Raw genomic sequence first — 24,581 nt, forward strand, 5'->3', positions numbered from 1 at the left:
CATAAATTTTTTCTTGTGAATCAGCCATTCGTAACGTTACTCATCATGGTAGGAGACATGTAACGAGGAAGGGTATCCCTTCCCCCTCTACCCTTACTACAACCGAGCGAGGTGGCGCAGTGGTTAGCACACTGGACTCGCATTTGGGAGGACGACGGTTCAATCCCGTCTCCGGCCATCCTGATTTAGGTTTTCCGTGATTTCCCTAAATCGTTTCATGCAAATGCCGGGATGGTTCCTTTGAAAGGGCACGGCCGATTTCCTTCCCAATCCTTCCCTAACCCGAGCTTGCGCTCCGTCTCTAATGACCTCGTTGTCGACGGGACGTTAAACACTAACCACCACCACCACCACCACCTTACTACAGTGAACATCCCTACCCACGTGTCCATTCAGCATTGACTCACAGTTGACACAGCACTTTACAGAATTGTCGCATGGGGCAACACAGTTGTCAGATCATTCAAGCAGCATTCCGAGAGTCGACAGAATATGGACCAAAAATCAGATTAACGTCGCTTTCCGAGTCATACACGCCCCAAAATGGAGTGCTACACAAAGTAATCGAGTGTTCTAGCAATTACGCTTAGATAATTCCCATATGAATAATTTGATAGCTGAAAGGGCCCGTTAATCTGAAACTGTCGGGAATTTACTAAGGTCAAACTCAAAAATCGAGGCACACTGAAAATAAAAATTGTCATCTATAAGGCACTTTACACGTATCTTGGCAAAGCATCGGCAGCAGTTATATTGTAACCATCGTCAATAGATAACTGTGATAACTGTACGATCAGAATGGTACGGGTGCTCAGAGAATGAGGCCACGTCAGCTGTCAGCCGGTTTTGCACGACAATAGTGTTGGTGTACTTAATCTAGCGCTGACTACATTTAAGATAACGTGGTGTTGTCCTCCCTTCTTATGACTAACAACCCTGGTGAGATTCTGAAGCACCTGTCTCACCAGTACTAAGTAGACACTGAATTACTTTTTATGGTAATTACATTAATTCTGTAGGTAACTGCTTAGGCAAGGTGTCGTCTGCAACGCATGTGAAATGACAGTCATTACACAGGTACTATATGTTACAGTTAGTTAAGTAATCAGTTTTCTGCAGTATTGCTTCCACTGCTATGAAATATAGTGCCCATTACTTATTTGAATCAGTAGACATTTCATTTCCAGTCGCAAGTATTTGACATGTTTTAGCCGCGTTACAAGACAATGACTAACGAAGGAATGTCATTAAAGTCCCATTCCTTGTATTGTCTGAAAAACAGCTATACGTGTAATGCCATCTGAAAAGTGTTTGGCAACCCAGTGTTAGCTGACGGTCTTTCAGGACTGGAGCTTGATGACTGCAGTTCACCAGATATTTGTTCGGAAGTTTAATGCCTGCATAAGTTGTGCCTAGCCGAAAAGGTAGTCATCCTACGAGTAAATAACAATGTCTCTTATAATATGGATAACCTCCTTTTTGCTTAATTCATTATTTCCATGCCGACTATGTTTAAGGAACTAGACTGTGCGGAATATTTACGTCCAAATCAGTGTTAGATTAAGCATTGCAGCAGTGTAACGTCGTAAACCACTCATCCAGTGTGCCATGGATACAGATGAAGCATGGGATGCCAAAAATGTAAGTGAACAACAGAGCTCCAAAAAATGTATCACACGATATCGCACCACAGCAACTGAAGAAACATTATCCGCAGCCCATAAAGGCCGTGATTTCAATCACGACAAACGACGAGAGACACCTCCATGCCAACAGAAGGCACCGCTGGCAATCGATTTCTGGCCACTCACTGGCACCACTTCCCCTCCGATACTTCAATATCCGCTCCAGCAGTGAACTGTGAACGAAACAGTTCTTTGCTAAGACAATTATCTTTAAGTAACTATCTTCAGTATGCATAAACACCTGATGATGAGCACAACATACCTGAAATGAGTTGCACTATCTTAAATTAAACCTAAAATAAATAATTATGACAGCTAATTTCTAACTTAGCCTATACCAAAGCAATGAGAGAATGATCACATTCTCGACGATATCTCGCTAGCCTGTAGTGCGGCAACGGTAGCCATACATTCTGACCTCCCCCCCCCCCCGCCCCCCCCCCCTACAAATGTATGTTTGAAGCGAGATTTTTTTTCTCTTCCTCTATTTTAATTGAAAACGACCACGATGAAATCAACGAAAGGAATCCTATGAAACATGTATGCATCTTCAGGGAAACAGCAGCATCACCACTCGAGAAAGCTGACAAGAAGAAGCCGATAACGTAGGTATGTAACCTCATCCACTGTTGTGTTTCAAGGTTGTTGTTGTGGTTGGGTGGGCAGGGAGTGGCTGTGAATTATGATGTGGTAGACTGAAACAATTGTTTATCGCTTTCAATACGAGGTGCAGACTACTGCAAGACCAGAAATGTAAAAAAAAAATAAAAATAAAAAAAGACGCTGCCGCAAAGATGCGAGCTTATGACATTTCATTGAGATTAACTTGCATATTATGGGTCTGTGTAATGTGTGGGTGACCAGGTTATAGATGCTATTGATCCACTGCTGAGCAACAATTTCACGATCAAAAAATAAGTCTGAGCTACAATCCGATGTAGAGCTGGTAGATGATTATGAGCGACCGCTACGGTCGCAGGTTCGAATCCTGCCTCGGGCATGGATGTGTGTGATGTCCTCAGGTTAGTTAGGTTTAAGTAGTTCTAAGTTCTAGGGGACTGATGACCGCAGATGTTAAGTCCCATAGTGCTCAGAGCCATTTGAACCATTTGATGATTATGATGAGGTCCCATACTTCAAGGAGCTTAGGGGACGATGCGGGAGACCCACACCGCTGACTAGGCAAGGTCCTACCGGAGGTGGTTTGCCATTGCCTTACTCCGACCGTAATGGGCATGAATGATGATGATGAGAACGACACAACACCCAGTCATCTCGAGGCAGGGAAGAACCCTGACCCCGCCGGGAATCGAACCCGATACCCCGTGCGCGGGAAGCGAAAACGCTACCGCAAGACCACGAGCTGCGTCAAGAATCAGCAGCATATAGATAGTTTCTGCAAGTACTAGAAGTGTAAGCCCATCTGTGCCTTCGTATTGCACGTTGATAATTCTCAGGTGAGTAATGTGGCAGGATAGAGGTGTCATTTATAAATGACACCACCAGGGACTCAGTTAATAACACGGTGCACTGACTGTGAAGATCTGCATAGAAAATCACCACAACGCTCAGTATGGTGAGCGTACTGCTGTCTCAGTATCTCTCTGTCTTACGCAGCCGGCCGCGGTGACCGATCGGTTCTAGGCGCTTCAGTCCGGAATCGCGCGACTGCTACGTTTGCAGGTTCGAATTCTGCCTCGGGCATGGATGTGTGTGATGTCCTTAGGTTAGTTAGGTTTAAGTAGTTCTACGTTCTGGGGGACTGATGACCTCAGATGTTAAGTCCCATAGTGCTCAGAGCCATTTGAACCATTTTTTTGTCTTACGCATAATGCAAGTTGAAAAATTCTTCGACATGGATGCTTTTCGATTTTACTGACAAATCATCAGCAGTGTTTATACTGTAATCATTATGGATACATAATTGTCATTCCTTCAGTATTTACAGGCTTAATGACAGTTTTTGCTTAAGGATGACTTATTCCAGATATTACTGTCTGCATTTTTCGTTCCTTATTCCTTATCCTGATGACAACTGCTTCTACTTTCACCTTACCAGTAGCTCAAATCGAATTAACACTGCAAATATTCGCTGGTGTCATTTTTGACACATTGTTTGAGCCCGCTTTTCAGCTAATTCTTCTATGGGAACATAACGTTATACGTAGTTTATTATCCGCAGTTTACGACACGTCTCTTGGCTCTTCACGTTTTGCAATGAAAGCTCTGTCACTTCATTTGCATCCTTCCGTTTCGTGGATGGTACCAATGACAGCATTCTTAAGAGATACATTTTCGAAATCTGTAACGGTCGAAAGGCATGTTACTTTTTCATAACGTATGCATATTAACCACTTGAAGCCCTCCAGATATGTGAATCACGTTTGGTAATTAGCTTTGCGGTTTACAATGTGATTACGACAGAAAAACAGAAATAATTGAGACAGTTACTGATTTATGATGTTTACTCTGCAGCTGAGGCATCTGAGTATTATTAGTAACTACACTGTAGTTCGGAAATGTGAATAAAGTCCATTGACATCTACTTTTCGTATTCAGGTACTCATTCGCCGTGTCTTTCAGACACAACAGTTGCTCAATTCCGCGTCAGGCTTCACATCGTCTGGCGAAACGAATTCTTCCTGCTCGTAGTATAACTGAATATCGGCAATAAGATTGAATATGTTTGGCAACGGTGTGACTGCCGAGTTACTTTCTGGATGACATATAAGTATGCTGACAAGTTCACTTGTATTTCTTTGCCAGTTTGATTCAATGATCTGAGATATTTTCCTTAAAGGTATGAAATCGGCGTATCACTTTACGCTTTTGAGAGTGTGTAGGTGATTCCACGTGGAAAATGCAACTAACCTCGCCTTTTACGTTGTAGATTATCAGTTCTACCTACCACTGCGGCAAATAAGGAACCCGTCACAGAAGCACCTTACTGGCACTGATGTAACATGCTTGCTTCCGAAGCAAACTGGTCACCGTTCCTGTCTTGCAGAAGACCATGTTTTTTAGCTGTTTTGTGACAGAGCTACAGGCAAAGCAGACAGATCCACAATCAGTAAATAAATTGAAACTATGAAATGTCAAATTTGCATGCTGTTTCCGTTCTATTACGACAGTCTTTCGTCGTAAGGTTTCCACGGTAAGCTGAATTGAGGTTCTTAGTTGTTGCCAACAAACACCAGCTGCGATAGACACGACCTTGAGGAGGGTTTCGTAGTGCACAACATCCTTATTGAGCCACCAGCTGCAGAATATTATGTTCACACTACCCTTTGCTCGAGGAGATGTCTTGTCACACGGCTGAACCATGAATTTCCAACTGAGAAGTTAACATAAAGATGTCATGATTAGACACCAGTAACAATACTGGCTAGGAATACTCAATGAACGAAATGATGACGATCAAGCTAAAATGGATTAATAGTAAACCCTTTGATTTTTGTCGCTTTCAGTTAAGAGTTTGTTGTACTCCTACACCCGACTCCTCGACCTTGTCTAATGAATGTAAATGGCGTACTACTGTTAAATGATCGCGTTTCATCACATATGTCAGTTATAAAGACTTCCTGAATGTAGTAAAGTGGTTATGGCAGAACGTACGACGTTTCTTGAAACAGAAAAATCCTTTACTGACGTGTTTTGCCCAAAATCAATCGCTCCACACTCAGTGCAAATGTTCCGAGCTGCCTTGCTGCCTTCACACGTATGTTAAACCCAGAGCAAAGAATATGTTGCAAATGTTGGACATTTTTCCAATTGCGGCTCTATTTTACAACTCTTGAATAACGTTAATTATAGTCAAGCTTGAGAAATCCAATATGGACCTGCAAGAAAAAATAACTTTATTTGGTAAAATAACAGTTGATAAGCACAATCGTAGCGCCACGGTCACTTGGTCGAACGACGCCTGGCGAAGTTGGCGAGCGGCGTGCAGTCGGTAGGCGGCTGCAGGGGACCTCTGTAGGGCGAGGAAACTCCCGAGCGTCAAGTTGGTCTTGACACAGCCGCGACCTGTGTGGCGGAAATGATGCGAAGATTTGTGGTATTACAGGTGGATTGGAAAGTGAAGGGATTTATTCTTTTAACAGCATCAAACTGTCTACTTTCGTAGACAACAGAAATGCGATGGAAAAAAAAAGAACTGCAGTGAATTCGATCTCGCGATTTTATGGCTACATCGCGCAACGTTTACCACTACACCACGGGCAGTTGCAGCCGTGCAGCCTCTCGAGCAAAGCAGAATACATCTTCAGACACTTCCGCATTGTAAGTGTAACCAGATCGCGCATATCGCCGGACTTATAATTCTGAGGGGGCGATCCAATTTATTGGCCACCTTAAGTAAACTCCTCGGACAAAGCTTCTGCGGCGTCCAGGCGGCGATCAACTTTATGTCTAAGACTGTACATCTCCAGTCTCAGAAATCATTTTCGACGTTAGACCACACGAACTGGTCCGTAACGAGTTGTGTCAGTGAGAATATGCCAGGTTTGAAAGACTGTGGAACTGGCCGAAAATGACCCTCCTCATTTATGCGGGAACAAGAGGCTGAGTTATATTTTGCTAAACGACACGCAATGCTTGCTTAGTGGATTCATGTATCGGACAAAGTTCTCTGTGTATGTTGGTTGTAGAATCTTATTTTATTTTATTTTTATTTACACGTTAAGTTCCGTAGGACCAAATTGAGGAGCAAACCTCCAAGGTCATGGAACGTGTCAGTAGATGAAATTACAACATAAAAATAATAACAGATAAAAATAAATGTTCATGAACTTGAAAAAAGTCAGTCCATAAGTTAAAGTATACGCTATCAGCAATACAATAAGAATCAGCTTAATTTTTCAAGGAACTCCTCGACAGAATAGGAATGACACATGAGGAAACTCTTCGGTTTCGATTTGAAAGCGCGTGGATTACTGCTAAGATTTTTGAATTCGAGTGGCAGCTTATTGAAAATGGATGCAGCAGTATACTGCACACCTTTTTGCATAAGGGTTAAGGAAGTCCAGTATAAATGCAGGTTGGCTTCTGCCGAGTATTAACAGAGTGAAAGCTGCTTATTCTTGGGAATAAACCATATAGCTAACAAAAAACGACAATAAGAAATATACATATTGAGAGGCCAATGTCAAAATACCCAGACTCGTGAACAGAGGTCGACAAGAGGTTCGTGCACTCACACCACTTATTGCCCAAACCACTTGTTTCTGAGCCGAAAATATCCTTCTAGAATGGGAGGAGTTGCCCCAAAATATAATACCATACGACATAAGCGAATGAAAATAAGCAAAGTAGACTAATTTTCGTGTCGAACGATCACTCACTTCTGATACCGTTCGAATAGTAAAAATGGCAGTATTAAGTCTTTGAACAAGATCCTGAACGTGGGCTTTCCACGACAGCTTACTATCTATCTAAACACCTAGAAATTTGAATTGTTCAGTTTCACTAATCATATGCCCGTTCTGTGAAATTAAAACGTCAGATTTTGTTGAATTGTGTGTTAGAAACTGTAAAAACTGAGTCTTACTGTCATTTAGCGTTAGTTTATTTTCTACAGGCCATGAACTGACGTCATGTACTGCCCTATTTGAAACCGAGCCAATGTTGCACTCAACATCCTTTACTACCAAGCTAGTGTCATCAGCAAAAAGAAATATTTTAGAGTTACCCATAATACTAGAGGGCATATCATTTATATAAATAAGGAACAGGAGTGGCCTCAACACTGATCCCTGGGGCACCCCCCAATTGACAGTACCCCACTCAGACCCCACATCACAGCCGTTATCAACATTGTAAATAATGACCTTTTGCTGCCTGTAGCTAAAGTAAGAGGTGAACCAGTTGTGAGCCACTCCCATAATACTTAATGGTCCAACTACTGAAGCAATATTTAGTGATCAACACAATCAAATGCCTTAGTTAAATCAAAAAATATGCCAAGCGTTCGAAAACTTGTCCAGTACCTCACAGAGAAAAGCGAATATAGCATTTTCAGTTGTTAAGTGACTTCTAAAGCCAAACCGTACATTTGATAGCAAATATGTTCAATTATCCTTACATACACAGCCTTTACAATAACTTTTACAAACACTGATGGCATAGAAATAGGTTTAAAATTATCTACATTATCCCTTTCTCCCTTTCTATGAAGCAGTTTTACTACTGAGTACTTTAATTGCTCAGAAAACTGACCATTCCTAAAGGAAAAATTACAAATATGGCTAAATGCAGGGTTAACATGTGCAGTACAGTACTTTAATATTCTGCTAGACACTCCACCATAACCATGAGAGTCCTTAGTCTTCAGTGATTTAATTATTGACTCAATCTCCCTCTTGTCCATATCACAGAGGAGTATTTCAGACATTAACCTCGGAAAGGCATTTGCCAAGAAAGTTATATGATTTTCTGTAGAAACTAAATTTTTATTTAATTCACCAGCAATGCTCAGAAAATGATTGTTAAATAATGTACATATATCTGATTTATCAGTAACAGAAATATTTTTAATGTGAACTTACTTTATATTGTCGACCTTGTGCTGCTGACCAGACACTTCCTTCACAACTGACCATATAGTTTTAATTTTATCCTGTGAATTAGCTATTCTGTTTGCGTACCACATACTCTTTGCCTTCCTAATAATATTTTAAGCACCTTACAATACTGAAACTTCCTGGCAGATTAAAACTGTGTGCCGGACCGAGACTCGAACTCAGGACCTTAGACTTTCGCGGGCAAGTGCACTTGCCCGCAAAAGGCTAAGGTCCTGAGTTCGAGTCTCGGTCCGGCACACAGTTTTAATCTTCCAGAAAGTTTCATATCAGCGCACACTTCGCTGCAGAATGAAAATATCATTCTGGAAACCTTACAGTACTGTTTGTAATGGACTACTGTAGCTTTATTGTGACTACTTCTAACATTTTGATATAATTCCTGCTTTGTTCTACATGATATCCTTATCCCACTAGTAAGCCACCTGGGCTGCCCATTACTGCTAGTACCCCGTTTAGAATGTTCCAATGGAAAGTAGCACTCAAAGAGCATGAGAATTGTGTTAAGGAAAGCATTGTATTTATTATCTACGTTATCGGCACTATAAACATCCTGCCACTCTTGTTCCTTGACAAGTTTTAAAAAACTCTCTATTGCTGTTGGATTAACTTTCCTACATAGTTTGTAATTAAATATGACATTGATTTGAGTACAAAAGCCTTTTAGTGTTAAAATTTGTGCATCATGGTCTGAAAGGACATTCACGCTTTTACTAACAGAATGCCCATCTAGTAATGAAGAATGAATAAAAATGTTGTCTATGGCTGTGCTACTGTTCCCCTGCACCCTAGTTGGAAAAAAACACAGTCTATATCAGATCATATGAATTTAGGATATCTACCAACAACCTTTTTCTTGCATTATCATATAAAAAATTTGTATTGAAGTCACCACATATAACCAGTTTCCGGTACTTCCTACAAAGGGAATCAAGAAACCTCTCTAACTTGAGAAGAAATGCTCTGAAGTCGGAGTTAGGGGACCTATAAACAACAACAATTAGAAGTTTAGTTTCACTAAATTCAACTACCGCTGCACAACATTCAACTATCTGTTCAGTTCAGTGTTGTGATACGTCCATGGACTCAAATGCATACTGTTTTTTACGTACACAGCCACTCCCCCACCCCACAAGGAACTCTTTGAGAAACAGCCAGATAATATGTAGCCTGACAAAGGAAGCCTTTGAATTGTCAAATTATTTAAGTGGTCCTCTGATATGCCAATAATTTCAGAGTCAACATTTATAAGCAGTTCACTAACTTTATCCCTAATACCTCTTATATTGTGATGAAATATGCTAATTCCTTCTCTCCTTGGAAACATTACATCCTCAGAAGGTGAGCCCTTAGTTAGAGGGACTTCTTTTAAGCAGGTATACCCATCAGCTAACTTCAATCTAAAAAAGGTGCAGCTCTAACACCAACTACTACAGGAATTTTTCCATGAGTGACACCACCACCACCACCCACTACACTATCACCTATAAGCTTAGCCAGCCTCCCCTTCCCATACCCATAGAGGTGCAGGCCATGCCTAGTGAAATCCGATCTACTGATGGACCCAACTAGCACCACTGAGATGTGACCCATGCCCTCTGCCATCAGCGCCCTCTCCAGCCCCACATTAACGCACCTAACAGTTGCATTAAGGTGAGGCTGATCATGACGCTGAAACAGTTAGACGAAATGCACATTAGTGCCATCAGTTTGAGTAGCTATCTTAACCAGGTCACCATCTACATGATATTCCCCGTCCCTATCAAAACTGTTCCCTGCTCCACCCACTATCGCTACCTGATCCTCCTTCGTAAAATTCTTACATAACTCCCCTATGCTGTCAGTCACCTGAGCCAACGCTGCACTAGGCTTCACAATACTGGTGACCTGGTACTCACTCCTCAACACTTCCTGTAACTGCTAGCCCGCACCTCTACTGTGGGAACTACCTAGAAGCAGAACCTTCTTCTTTCTGCTAGACTTTGCAACTAACCTAGGCCTCCTAATTGCCGAGGACTGCTGCATGTTCCCTACATCTACAGCTACACAAGGCTCCTCTCCACTCAGCTCTGACAGTTAGTCATATTTATTGTATGTACATAAAGTAAAATTGTCTGAATACCTCCTCTTTCTAGCTGCCTTCTTGCCAACTGCCAGTTCCGATTCCACACCGCCCTTCACCCTCCTCAACCTATCTAGTTCCTCCTTTGCGCATTGTAACTGCACCTGAGGGGCACAGATCTTATGCTCCTGCTCCTCTAGCAACTATTTCTACTACAGATTCTGCATTCCCACGAGAGGATCTCACTAAAATGACCACTGGCTTCCCCACTGCATTCCCCCCAAATGAAAATACTTTGAACACATCCCACACCATAACCCACTACTCACAAATCTACGACAGAGCCCACACTTCTCACTCATGGTAACATTTTACATTTATTGAAGGAGATCCATAATTTGTCGGTCTTGTAACTGCGCCTCTGCTAATTTGTTGTAGACGACTTGTGTGGAAAGGGCATTTATTCTCAACAGACGTGGTAACGTAGTCTACTCTGCGAAGAACTCTTACATCAGTTGTGAATTGCGCTATACAGGGCTAATTAGCTAAGCCATGCAACGCAAATATGAAATCAAAACTGCTATTGATGTGCGGTTTTCGCAGAATGGATTGGTATTCAGGGGCTCATACTGTTAACCAATAAACAGATTGTAATAATGCCTAGAAGGCATATTTTTGTGCAAACATACACCCATTTTAAATGGACAGTGCCCATTGCCATTAACAGACTAAAAGGAGGATACATCAGTTGTTTGTTGCAGGAGTCTAGTGCGAGTCATGCTGTGCAAGGTTTCCAAACCGACACTTGTCTGACCGGACGCTGTGACTGAGCGCTTCTAGGCGCTTCAGTCCAGAACCGCGCTGCTGCTATGGTCGCGGGTTCGAATCCTGCCTCGGGCATGGATGTTTGTGATGTCCTTAAGTTAGTTATGTTTAAGTAATTCTAAGTCTAGGGGACTGATGACCTCAGATGTTAAGTTCTATAATGCTTGGAGCCATTTGAATTTTTTATTCTTGTCTGTACCAGTCAACTTGCGTGGTTGCTCGTATGATGATATTATGTTTTCTTACAGTGTGTTTGTGTGTTCCTTGAGTGCACTGCAACTTGCTGGTCAGTTAGTGTGTGACAGTCCAAGCAGTAGGGCGTGAGAGGACGATGGGATTTACCAATGGAGAAAAAGCCAACATGCTCACGGTATATGGAGAATGTAGGAAGATTGCAGTTTCTTCTTGCAGAGTGTGTGGGGCAAGAGATCCCAATAGGCGTCAACGATCTCGGCAACTATTTATGAAAGTGATAATGTACCACCTAGACAACGTAATAGGAGGGAACAAGTGACGACAGAAGAGGGGTAAATTAGCGTTCTTGCTGCTGTTATAGTTTATGTGCATGTTAGCTCTCGTGCAAACGCAGAAGGAAGTGCCTGAATCAGGCATGTGTCATAAGCATCCTCCATCGACGTAGGTTCCATCCCTATCATATCTCTCACCATATTGTACTTAGTGATGAAGCTACATTTATCAGTCATGTCCAAGTAAACCGCAGAAACTTGTACTATTGGTCTGCTGACAATCCCCGTTGGCGTCGTCATATGGAACGTCAGCAACGGTGGAGTGTAGCGTGTGGTGTGTAATAGTGAACCATCAGCTCATGGGGCCATTTTTCATACACGGAATGCTGAACGTGCACAGGTTTGTCAGATTCCATACTGTGTTACTCACATTCAAATTTTCGGGTATAGAGAAGGAACTTGTCCCAGGCATTATAAAGTAGGCTAATCATTTTCTACGCAAGCTTGAAGTAACACATACACTATACTGAGTCTATTAGGACAAACTGTGATTAATGAATTTAAAAAAAAACTAAATAAAACTCTGCCAGGAGGCTGGAGATGAGATGAGGGGATGAGTAGGATACTGTCGATTGTCCAGCTCATGCGGCTATTTCGATTTATGGCAACTCTTCATCCCCATACAACCCCGTGTGTCTATTTCTTATGCCTTTGACACAACAATGTCATCCATCCGAGGATATTGCATTATTCTGTTTGTATAAGTTTGCCCCTCTCCAGCTGTCTTTTAAATACTTGATAGCCCTTGTTCGACTGATTCTACGATGGCTTGGGTCAATGGCGCATCGCACCTTTCCCTTTGTCTCCTTTGCACTTCCCTGCCACAGCGAAACTGATACTCCCTTTCTAACACTCTGCATTTTAGTACAGTATTAATTACCAGTAATAAGCTACAGCATCACATTTACAACCAGGAAAGGTTTTACAAACTTATTATTTATTTAATAAGTTCCACATAGGCCGTAAAGTACAATGAAACCAGCGATAGTTCTCAATAACATAGCAATGATATCTTCAGATTTTATTTATTTACGATATATTGGCTCTTCAAATCAGTGTATTCACATGTCCTTGAACAAGTAAAAGTGTACAGCACCCTGTAAACGTATCACGGTTTGCGCATTGGAACGACGACACTGCTTTGGATATGGAACGGCATGTTGGTTACGCTCTGTACCCGGGTGGAGCTATTAATGAGTCACGGCTGAAAGGTTGTGACGAAACGTCCCAAAGAAACAAATATTTACAGGTGCGCAAATAAATCCTGACCGAGTGTACATCTTAATGATTCATGATTGCAGCGTGGAATGGCTACCATAGAGTGTTCTGGAGGAACGGTACTAGCAGCGATGGGACATCTTCCAAGGGGTGCGATTTACGAAGAGACGGCGAAAATCACAGTACGTTGCGCGCGTGTGTGTAGCAATCTAAACGCACGGAGTTATATGCGTGTAATAGGTTGCAATACTGAAATCTGTGGCTGCCTATTATAACTTCAAGGCACTAATGCCACTGATTTGCTTAAAATTACTGAAATTTAATAGCAAGCAGTGTAATAAAAACTGAAGAAGCCTCTCACGGCTATCCAGTAACGAGACAAATTGTAAAAACCTCTTTTTCTGGGTTGATGAATCGTACACTGTTAAAAAATTTATAGGGTCCAACGTGGAACGAATTATTTACGTAATAGATACCATGTAACAGTGTTGCGTGACACTGAATAACGTCCATCCTCACTTCGCGTACTTCCTGCGAGCAATGCAGGCAGAAGTGACTGGTTTTGTTCACTCAGTATGTACTATTCGAGTCATAGAGAAGTGGAATGTTACAGGAGACGCAGTTAGACGATATTCCACATGAATAAATCACAGACAAGTTAAGAGATGAGCCAGTGGCAATCGACATGGTGTGGGGGCAATAACTGAGCGTAGCATCATTTCATGGCGTTGAAGAAGCAGCTGCAACCCAAAGCGAGGATAGTTATCTTGCTTCAAATACCCAAACATACCCAAGCAGCACAGAACCTACCCTGGGTAGAGGACTACCTTCTGGCCTACACAACTTCCACCAGATTGTGTATCTCTGGCTGTGAGAGGTTGTTTTGTACACTTGGCGAACCACCGGATGTAAATCCTTCACATTAAGACACTTGGTGGCGTAGTAAATGTTGTACCTTGTCCGCCGTGATCGACGCAAGAGTGACAGCGTAAAATGCCGTTCAGTGTTGGTATTGTTGTGGTTTTTAGATCGAAGACTGGTTTGATGCAGCTCTCTATGCTGGTTTGTCCTGTGCATGTCTCTTAATTTCTACATAATTACTGCAACCTATAGCCACTCGAATCTGTTTACTGTATTCATCCCATGGTCTCCCTCTGCAAAGTTTGCCTCACACACTTCCCTCTTTACCAAATTCCTACATGCCTCAAGACATATTCTGTCAACTGATCACTTATTTTAGTCACATTGTGTCCTAAATTTCAATTTTTCTCACTTCTTCTCAGCACATACTCATAAGTTACTCGGTGTACCAATTAACTTTCAGCATTCTTCTGCAGCACTACATTTCAATGAGAGTATTTCAGTCAACATTCTCATTCTACGAATAGTATGAACTCAGATTTGCCCTTTTATAACCTGTCTCCTAGGATAAGTGTTACGGTCAGTATTGGCATGTGTATTCCTACATTTATGCAGAACGCAAAATGATCTTCCATGAGGTCGGCTTCTATTGGGTTTCTCATTCTTCTTTTTTGCTTGCGGATGGATCACTTAGGACCACGCGTAATCGACATTTGTTGGCCTTACTTTTCGCCCAGTATTCCTTCATAAACAACGAATGGGCTAGCTTTCGTTGCGTAGACCACGTATGTCGGTTAGTTTTTCTCTCTTCTTCCTCAAAACCCCGTGTGTTTGCGATTTTTCTGATTGCATTTCTATAGTGTAGATTTGGAGACCCTAATTCTCTCAGGTCTTTTTCTGTCTGGTTGTACCATTTCGGTCTTGTAGTTTTGTTCTTTAAAAATGTATGGATTTTGTTCTTTAACCTGTTTGAGTCCATTCTTTCTAAATGCCCCATGAATTGAATTCTTCTCATGCGCATTGTGTCTGTTATTTTGGAAATATTTTTACATATCTCTGCATTGGGCTTTGGATAATGCACACCATCTTTAGTTCTTGGTCCTAGGATTTTCCTCATTATTTTACGTTCTTTCACTTCTAATTCCTCTTTTAGTGTTCTGTGATTAAGGTATAGTGTCTCAGATGCGTAGAGAGGTTCGGGTTTAATTACTGTTGTGTAGTGTCATATTTTGCAGTTCCACGAGAGACTCTTTTTGTTGTAAATGTTTTTTGTTAATTGAAACGCCATCTCCATTTTCTGGACTCTTGATCTGACAGATTTCTTTTCATTACAATTTTCTACAATCCACTCACCTAAATGTTTAAATTCTTTTACTCGAGAGATGTAGTTATTACCAATTTTGAGATCAGAAGGTGCATCTTTGATGTCAGTCATAAATTTTGTTTTTTCAAATGAAATTTGTAATTCTATTTATGCTGCCTGCTCTTGTAATAATTCTAGCTGTTTCTGTGCATCGGTAATGTCTTGTGCGATCAGTGCCATGTCATCCGCAAATGCTAAACAGTCTAATTCTATGCCCTTACGTCTTGGTCCCAGTCTGTGTGCTGGTGCACCTGCTTTTCTCCATTCTCTAACAACTTTTTCTTCTATACATAATATGCGTCGGTATTTTGCAAGTATGACTTTATTAAATCGATAATTCGATAACATTGAAAGCATTTCCCTTTTTTGGATCTGGAATTATTACACACTTCTTGAAGTTTGAGATAATTTCGCCTGTCTCATATATCTTGTACACTAGATGGAATACTTTTGCCTCGGCTGGCTCTCGGAAGGATCTCAACAATCCTGAAGAAATTTCGTCCACTCTATAAGGCTTTTTTCGATTTAGGTCTTTTTAGCGCCCAGCCAAATTCTTATCACCATATCATATGTCCCATTTCATCTTTGTTTACTTCCTCAACCCGTTCTATAACATTGCCTCGTCGGCTCAAAGTAACCCACATCCCCATTACAATAAAATACTGTGGAAGCGACCGATAGTGTTTTCTGTGTATAGTATGCCGGCTGAGGTCTTTAGGGTTTCGTCTTACGACTGCATGGACGCCATTCCGAAGGTAGACATAGACCTGAGTTCTGTCTGGTGGATGACATTAACTGTCTTCATAGTTGTAATCTAGTTTACCTAACACATGAGGACAACTACACGCATCTGCAGAAATATGCTCGCTCTTCGAACTTAAATTCGACTAAGCGTGCATGGGATGCTCTAGATAGGGACTGCAGACCTAACACAGCCACCATTGTTAACCTGCAGAAAGCGATTGTCTAGCAATGGGAGGCGTGACCGCAAGATATGCTGAGCGGTGTGATCCACAGTATGGGGAACTGTATTGTTGTCTTACGCTACCACATCTCGTATTGAAGCTACGCATGTCACTGACAGAGGAACAGCACACATGGTAAGTGCCACTCATGTCTCATGGCCGATGTTCTGGTATATCCCGAAAGGAAGTCACGATTCCACGCGTCAAAATGTCGCGTGGGCATGGCCACCTTTTAAGTGGTGACGTTACCGCCGTACTACTTGTTTCGTAATCTCTCTGAAGGAAGGTAGATTAGGGTTTAAAGAAGTCGTTAAAGACGGAACATAAGCTTGGATTAGGAAAGTATTACGAGGGAAATAGGCTGTGTATTTATCAAAGAAATCATTCTGGCATTTGTCTCAAGCGATTTGGGAAAACCATAGAAAACCTAAATCTACGTAGGTAACTGGACGAGGATCGAAACTGCTTTCCTCTCAAATCTGCCATCTCGCTCGGTTGATCTCTCTAATTATGGGACTGTGTACACAGGGTGTAAGAGCGTGCAAACATTTAATGGGACCAAGAGGATGCTCCATTCAACAATTTGAGGTAGAGAACCTGAGGTCAGAGAAGCCAGCTTGAAGACATAATAGGAATAAAATCGCAGTACTATGTACTATTTTATTTACATTAATTACAGTTAACTGCAAGTACCACCATTGACGCATGAGCGTACCATTTCTACTGTTCCTTACAAAATGTGCTGAAACTGACCTCAACGCAAGCATGCCATCGATGAACAAGATTCTAATGCATCTTGACAAATATCCCTAGTGTGTTTCGAATCATATCACAGGCAGCTACAATTCTGGCAACTAATTCCATCTCCGTATCCACTGGGGGCTCATACATAAGTGACTTTAGATATTCCCATAGGAAATAATAAAGGAGAGTCAGGTCAGGTGACCCTCCAGACCATGGAATAGGACCTCCCGTTCCAATCCAGTGACCAGGAAATACTTCCTAGTAATCAGGCTCATCCTCCTGTCTTCCTTGCAAATAAAGAATGTGCATGTAAATTAATAGCTCAGTGCATTTAACCTTGTACGTATGTCAGTCGTAAATAAGCTGGAAAATAGTAATGCTAGACAAAGCAGTAGGCAAGTTTACTTCCATATTTCCTTAAGACTTCTCTGACCCCAGTTTCCCTACCTCAGATTGTTCAGTGGATCATTCTCTATGTCCTGTTACAGTTTTGTACTCTCTTACAGATACACTCTGTATATTAGATGTGAAATTACAGCAAGTAAGCAAATAAGTTTTTATAAGTAGGCATTATTTGAAAGGAAAGCAGCTGTATAATCGAGGCACTGAGCACTATGGGACTTAACAGCTGCGGTCATCAGTCCCCTAGAACTTAGAACTACTTAAACCTAACTAACCTAAGGACATCACATACATCCATGCCTGAGGCAGGATTCGAACCTGCGACTGTAGCAATCACACGGTTCCGGACTGTGAGCCTAGAACCACGAGACCACCGTGGCCGGCCTGTATAATCGACTCATTATAAAAACATTACTATGAAAAATTATTGTTAAATATTTTTTTCTTTACTCCATTGCTGCCCTTAAGTAGTAAAATTTATTTTAGTTCACTGAAAAAAGTCTGTTGAGTTTAATACACATTCACACACACAAACACACAACTTGTAACGAAATTACACATGACACTCTCCTGAAGAAAAGCCTACAAAACTATTAAACGGACTTCAGAATAAGTGTAAATAATTTTTCTTCTTTTCCTGATTTTCCATCAGACATTTATTTTATAAATATCACATTTGTCAATGTGTTTTGAATTAATGATTTTACTCTTAATCTGTTTCTTTTTTACTATATAGTATTCTTAGGGAGCAATGGACTTGAGAAAACAAGTACACTTCCAGTGTAAAACTCATGCAAAAATACGATACAAATCATGTTTCATTTAGAAGAATAGCTTTATGTACTTATCATTAGCCACCATGAACAGTGATGCTAATTAATGACACAAAACTCTAACATTGCAGGGTAAGTTTAAAAACATTGATGGAATTAAGGCTTATAATTATCCAAATACTGGTTTTAAATTCTACATATGGTATATGAATTACTATCCCTCAGTTAAAAGTTTGTGTATAGCCAAAATTCTGCATTGTGTATGTATAGCCCTTGTATATAATCCACATTGTTAGGTTTGTTATCAATGTGAACATGGGACATGCAACTAAGTCACTATAGTACCATTATGAAATTTTTCTGTTGAAGTATTTATAAATTCAAAAGAAATTAGTATTTCTGGATAGCAGTCCTAAGGATATGTTCCTGAAACACTGTATTCTTCATTTACAGGTAATGCAAGCCAGAATCAAATAAGATTGGGTTTATTTGTACCGACATTCTTAGCACTGGCACTGACCTACATGTCATTTGGCAGACCAGAGTCAATGCCAAGAATATGTCACATATCTTCTTCTTTGAAGTCTTTCTTACAGATGGCTGTATCCACAAAAAGTATGCATGTTTCCATGGTAAGAAGTGGAACTATATAAGCAGCAGTGAACTTAACTTTTTCTTCTAATCATATTTAGGTGTTACAAATTTTGTAAGTAATTCATTACAGAAATGTAAGCAATATGAATAATGAATACTCTTCTTATACATAACACATATGTAAACATTCAAGTTTCTAGTTTGATTTCTTATTTATAAGACTTCTTGCTTTTTCTCTTATTTACCAATGTTGTGCAGAACACCATTCTTAAACATCAGCCTAATGTAATAGAGGGGCTAATTTTACTGCATCTACCTATTTGCAAAAAAATATAACCACCATTTGACTGAGCGATGTACTTTATTACGTGATCCAGATTTCATCCTTAGGTCATTTCCAAGTGTTAAAATTGGAATAGATTAATACACAATAAAAAACAAATAGCAGAGAAGTAGCAGAAAATCTGACAGAAATACATTATAGTTAATGTAGAGATTACATAATTTGATTTGTTGCTTGTATATCAAAAGTTATCTGACTGATATGTTTCATTAATATATATATCTTCAGTTATATAACCCTGAAGTTTTGTAGGTAAATATGGTCATATGTTTTATTTCACAACCTTATACTCTTAATAATCAAGCAAGTCACCATGAAACGTCCCCTTAGAAAAATTATACATGACTGTGCATAAACTGTCACACAATATTTTTAGCGCAATGCAATCTGACTTTCAATAATCCCTACAAAAGAATGGCCCTGACTAACATTAATCTATACCTTTCACAAATCACTTACATCACAAAAATCTTTGTTACTCGAACTACTGCAATATAGCGAGCGCCACTACTGCCAGCTAAATAAAAGATTCTAACTACTGAGGGAACTAACTACTGATAGGCATAGTTAGCAAATGAAAGATTTTGATAGAGAACAAATGATGTATTTACCTTAACAGTCATAACATATATAGCAGTTCATGACATCCAGTCTTACAAATTTCAAAACTCCGCCATCTCTCTCCCCACATCCACCACTGTTGGTGGCACACCTCCAACTGCGCAACGCTACAAGCTGTTAACAGCCAACTGTCCAACGCTACAATGGCAGACAACAATGCAAACTAGCCACAGACTGCACACAGCACAGCCAGTCATTTTTCATACAGAGCACTACGTGGCGTTGCCAATAAGAAAACCTAAACAGCCTACTTACAACCAGCCAGTTAATGCATCACAAAATTCATCTCACTTTTACTTACAGAACATCAGGTTTATATAATTATGCATTAGCTATATTTCTCTCTACTTTTCTGCTATTTGCACTTTTATTGTATATTCTTTTGCTTCTGTTGTAACCCTTGAAAATGGCCTAAGGCTGAAATCTAGATCATGTAATAAAGCATATCATACAATCAAATGGCGTTTATATCTTTCCATAAGTTTTATATGAGTGTGGCTCCACATGAATGAAATATCATTGACATCTACTTGTGATATGGCCATCAGGATTTACTACATACATACCCCTTCTAATTATGAATAACAACTGTGTGTACTTCGGATCACCAGTGCTCTGTTATAATGAAAATTTTATAAGCACACATAGCAGGAGTACCTTCCTTTCATGTACACAATTTTGATATCGAAATTATAGGAAAAATAATTTTATTCACACAACAACTACAAGGCTGACATGGGTATGGTCAATGGTTTTGATATCCTACAATACTGGATTTATATAATAAAAATTTGACATAATAATAGGAAAGCATTCATAACCAATTTCATACAAACTACATCATTAAAAAAATAACAATGTAATTACTGCAGTATTAAAACATATTGTGGAGATAGTAAGAGTCTCTGGTGTGATGTCCTTTAAATATGAAATATTGTCAAGAGGAATCGAAATAAAATAAACTTTTTTATGACTTAGCATTACTGAAACAAATTTGTCTTTCCATTTCAATAGACTACCTGAAGTTGATTTATTACAATGGGTTCAAAAATGATTAAGAAAAAGTGATTTCTCCTTAAATCATTTGTAAATGATACAATTCATAAAAGGTAAAAAAATCACTTGCACCTGCATTTTACAAAGTTTACTGATTGACTTATCTGTGTAGATACATTGTTGAAGTGAGTGTCATGACTTTACTAGCAGAACAGACTCTCTCTCTCTCTCTCTTCTCTTCTCTCTCTCTCTCTCTCTCTCTCTCTCAGCATCTCTGTTGTGATTTTGTGGTTCATAATCCATGGAAATAAATGACTTCCTCCATAATTTCAGTACATCACTATCACACATACACGAAGCCACTTGGTTTCCTCCATACAGCAACAGTGCTCATAGCTATGTTCAAAGTGCACTGAAGCTCACTGTTAGCAAGAGACTGAAATTGTTTGAAGTTTCAGTGACAACTGTTTGAGCCTACCCAGTGCAGTTGTATTTCAAATGTTAGCAAAAATATTTAGATATTACTTTTATTTTGTACTGCATTAACTGTATGCAAATTCGTTAAGCCTTGAGAAAACATATTAAATAAATATTAAAAAGAAAATTACAACTTTGCACAGACAAAATAAATTTTTTTACAAACTCCAAGAGGTGGCACTACTCAGTATGCTTACAGTGAATTGGCATATATATATATATATATATATATATATATGTATATATATATAGATATATATATAGGGTGAGTCACCTAACATTGTCGCTGGATATATTTCGTAAACCACATCAAATACTGACGAATCGATTCCACAGACCGAATGTGAGGAGAGGGGCTAGTGTAATTGGTTAATACAAACCATAAAAAATGCACGGAAGTATGTTTTTTAACACAAACCTAAGTTTTTTTTAAATGGAACCCCGTTAGTTTTGTTAGCATATCTGAACATATAAACAAATACGTAAACAGTGCCATTTGTTGCATTGTAAAATGTTAATTACATCCGGAGATATTGTAACCTAAAGTTGACGCTTGAGTACCACTCCTCTGCTATTCGATCATGTGTATCGGAGAGCACCGAATTATGTAGGGATCCAAAGGGAACGGTGATGGACCTTAGGTACAGAAGAGACTGGAACAGCACATTACGTCCACATGCTAACACCTTTTTATTGGTCTTTTTCACTGACGCACATGTACATTACCATGAGGGGTGAGGTACACATACACTCGTGGTTTCCGTTTTCAATTACGGAGTGGAATAGAGTGTATCCCGACATGTCAGGCCAATAGATGTTCAATGTGGTGGCCATCATTTGCCGCACACAATTGCAATCTCTGGCGTAATGAATGTCGTAAACGCCACAGTACACCTGGTGTAATGTCGCCGCTGGCTGCCACAATACGTTGTTTCATATCCTCTGGGGTTGTAGGCACATCACGGTACACATTCTCCTTTAACGTACCCCACAGAAAGAAGTCCAGAGGTGTAAGATCAGGAGAATGGGCTGGCCAATTTATACGTCCTCCACGTCCTATGAAACGCCCGTCGAACATCCTGTCAAGGGTCAGCCTAGTGTTAATTGTGGAATGTGCAGGTGCACCATCATGCTGATACCACATACGTCAACGCGTTTCCAGTGGGACATTTTCGAGCATCGTTGGCAGATCATTCTGTAGAAACGCGATGTATGTTGCAGCTGTTTGGGCCCCTGCAATGAAGTGAGGACCAATGAGGTGGTCGCCAGTGATTCCGCACCATACATTTACAGTCCACGGTCGCTGTCGCTCTACCTGTCTGAGCCAGCGAGGATTGTCCACGGACCAGTAATGCATGTTCCGTAGATTCACTGCCCCGTGGTTTGTGAAACCTGCATCATCGGTAAACAGGTAGAACTGCAACGCATTCTCTGTTAATGCCCATTGACAGAATTGCACTCGATGATTAAAGTCATCACCATGTAATTGCTGATGTAGTGACACATGAAATGGGTGAATGCGGTGACGATGCAGTATGCGCATGACACTACTTTGACTCAGTCCACCGGCTCTCGCAATGTCCCGTGTGCTCAAGTGTAGGTTCATGGCAACAGCAGATAACACACCAACTTTAGATTAGATTAGATTTACTTTCATTCCAATTGATCTGCAGTGAGGAGATCCTCCAGGATGTGGAACATGTCAGAAAAACAACAATACATGACAAATATTTACAACTAAAACAAATAAGCTAATGTACCATTCCACAGGTCCCAAGTGGAATGATCGTCATTTTTTAATGTACACTAAGAGTCATTTTACCAATACTAATGCACTGAATTTAAAATAAAAAAGTTTTTTATTTATTTATAAGGTAATAAACATGTAATACAACTACTGTAATACTTATTTACAATGAACACATTACTGCACTGAAATGGTGCACCCGCTTCTCTTGTGACGGGCCTGTTACGGACCCGTTTGCGTGCTACGACTATACCTGTTGCATACAGTTGGCGGTAGATGTTTTGCAATGTGCGACACGTTGGATGCTCTCTGTCCGGGTACCGTTCTGCATACACCCTGCGGGGTTCAGCTGCATTTCGTCGACACTCGTCATAGATGAGTATCATCTCCGCCTTTTCAGAGTTCGAATACACCATGGTCACAGTTCCTACAACACTACACTATCACAGACGTCTGGTAACACGGTGTATTACAGTTGGTCTGCGTGCGGAGACGAATGCAGAATAACAATAGCAGCAAGCGCTACATGTGGACACTGCGACAGCAGCCGGCCGTGGTGGTTGTGCGGTTCTAGGCGCTGCAGTCCGGAACCGCGGGACTGCTACGGTTGCAGGTTCGAATCCTGCCTTGGGCATGGATGTGTGTGATGTCCTTAGGTTAGTTAGGTTTAAGTAGTTCTATGTTCTAGAGGACTGATGACCTAGGATGTTAAGTCCCATAGTGCTCAGAGCCATTTTTGAACTGCGACAGCTAGACCAAACCACAACAGTGCACTACAGCCACACTCATAAACACAGTCGTCATCATAAACATGTCCCTGCAGATGCTGCTCGCCGACCGTGGCCTGTGTTTGTTACAACACGCAACTGAACGTCGGAGGTTTCAAGCGTCAACTTTAGGTTACAATATCTCCGGATGTAATTAACATTTTACAATGCAACAAACGGCACAGATTACGTATTTGTTTATATGTTCAGATGTGCTAACAAAACTAACATGGTTCCGTTTAAAAAAACGTAGGATTGTGTTAAAAAACATATTTCCGTGCATTTTTGTATGGTTTGTATTAAACAATTACACTAGCCCCTCTCCTCACGTTCGGTCTGTGGAATCGGTTCGTCAGCATTTGATGTGGTTTACGAAATATATCCAGCGGTAACGTTAGGTGACTCACCCTGTATACATACAGAGAGAGACAGAGAGAGAGACAGAGACAGAGAGAGATACTAACAGCTAAAAATGAATTATTTGAAATAATTGAGAAAAAAAGAAAGAAAGATAAACTGTGTTACTGCCTCAGCTTTACTGTGTTCTTACTTATGTGCGTCTAGATCAGCACATGGATTTCACCGGAGAAAACTGGCTGCAGTGGCTCAGATAATGCTGAAGTTTTATAAAAGTGCTATGAAACACTTACAAATGTGTAACTACTTTTGTTGTCTTCAGCAAAAGAAATGAAGACTGAACCTATAAATGTTGTGAAATACTGACTGTAAATATAATTTGAAGATATCATTTGGATAAAATTTTCTATTAAGAAGTTAATAATGCAACACTATACTTAATGTGATGTAAAGAGAGTAGACACTGATCTTTTATGATTTGGAAGCATCCCTAGAAAATTGTAGTTCTTTGTGTTGCTGCCAAACATTACCCTCATTATTACATAGTGAAATAAATGCAATAAAAATTGAATATGAAATACATTTCTCATGAAACATAATTAACTGTGAAACTCAATCGAAATCATGTAACTATACAGTTAATCATTATTTGTATACATTTATAGGAACAGGGAAG

The sequence above is a fragment of the Schistocerca americana genome, chromosome 4 (genome assembly GCF_021461395.2).
Source record: "Schistocerca americana isolate TAMUIC-IGC-003095 chromosome 4, iqSchAmer2.1, whole genome shotgun sequence".
NCBI classification, from domain to species: Eukaryota; Metazoa; Arthropoda; class Insecta; order Orthoptera; family Acrididae; genus Schistocerca; species Schistocerca americana.